Source organism: Aureococcus anophagefferens (assembly GCF_000186865.1).
Source record: "Aureococcus anophagefferens unplaced genomic scaffold AURANscaffold_51, whole genome shotgun sequence".
Lineage (NCBI taxonomy): Eukaryota > Pelagophyceae > Pelagomonadales > Pelagomonadaceae > Aureococcus > Aureococcus anophagefferens.
In genome coordinates, this window is record NW_008705604.1 from 174,322 (window position 1) to 175,983 (window position 1,662).

A 1,662-nucleotide genomic window follows, 5' to 3' on the forward strand; every position below is an offset into this window, starting at 1 on the left:
AGAATGTGATTCCATGCCCCCAAGGGTTTTGGCGACCCTTGCTGGATACATGACACCGACCGCCGGATCTTGCTGGATACATGATTTGATGACATGACCAGGCTCCCTAGGCAAGTCCATCAAGACCCACATTCCCGGAGAGTCAATCGTGATGTTATCCAAATGTAACGTCGCAGCACATTCATACTCACCACACTCCGGAACTTGAACACCCGCGATCCACATATCTGTGTAGCCCCCGAAGCATTGCCGTGGAAAGCTCCGTGACCAGCCAAAGCCGACAACCTGAAGGAGCATTTTCCAGTTACCTTTGACTAGATTTCCAAACTTGTCCGTCGTGCACGCCACAGCATGATGGTCCAAGCGTTGGAACTTGCGGGGAGCTCGAGGGGATGGTCCCAGCTTTAAATGTCCAGGATGTCCTGGAATTACAGCGATAAGCTCTGAGTAGTTGCACGAGCACAGTGCACCACCTGCCGAGCAGTTCAATGACGGCACGAAGTCTGTCCGCAGCCAGCAAGGCCCGGCGCACAATAACTGAGGTGCTCCCAACTCCATGAAGATCGCCGATCCTCGCTCAAGTTGCCCAACGGAGGTCGTGTTCTGCTCATGCGAGTCGGGGCCAACGATTGATAACCCAATATCACCTTTCAGTCGCGGATCGTGAGTGCTTACTAGCAGATATTCCAATCTCTCCCCAGCAACCATCCGGGCATCTAAGCGCGGGTGCAGGGACAATGACGCAGCCCTCGTCGTAAAGGGCGACATTACATGCCGATAGTTGTCGGTTGCTTGAGGATTAGAGCTGATGAAGTCGACGGAGGCGGGGGGGCTTGGGGTTCCTCAACGCAGACATCAGCTGTTGTTTGGGGATGCTCATTCTCCTGCCTTTAGATAGATACACGTAGAGAGATAGAGAGATCTTGAACTGCATCTTGATGTTGCAATGCACTTTACCCCTACTGCGCATCCTACTAGCTTCCCTGCCCTTCCTTACTTCATTCTAATCCAGCTTTAAGTCTTATAGACAGCGATAACCCTACATCAACTTGACGTTCAAGTTAGTTTACTATCTCGTTACATCCACAAGAAGACTTTCCTGGGCGCGCTACAGGCGCACAATAATAGAAGAGGATGTCCGCGACGGCCGTTTGCTCGTCTCTCTCCTCTGTATCCTGAATATCCTGGCTGATATATGCTGGCGGCTATATGTGCAGGTGATATAGCCGCCAGGATATATCAGCCAGGATATTCAGGAGACAGAGGAGAGAAACAGAAGATATATCTCGTACTCGAGTACGAATGATCGTCTGTCGCTGACATCCTCTTCTATTATTGTGCGCCTGAGCGCACCCCAGGAAAATCTTCTTTTTTTTGGGGGGGGTGGATAAATGTCAGGGAATCAGGCGGCGGGCGTGCCGCCGACAGGAGGGTCTAATGCCCTGGCGCCGGGCATAGTCGCGGGCGAGACGGGCCCGGCCGCGGCGCTCGGCGCGGCGGCAGCTGGAGGGGGGGACGAATCCTCCGAAGAGGAGTCCGCCCCGGCATCCCCGGCAGCGCCCGTGGCGCAGCCAAGGATGATAATAGCGGCTTCGCCGGGCATGGAGGAAGGACAGGAGGTATTCGAGAGCAAGGACAAAAACAAACTCTGAAAACGAATAA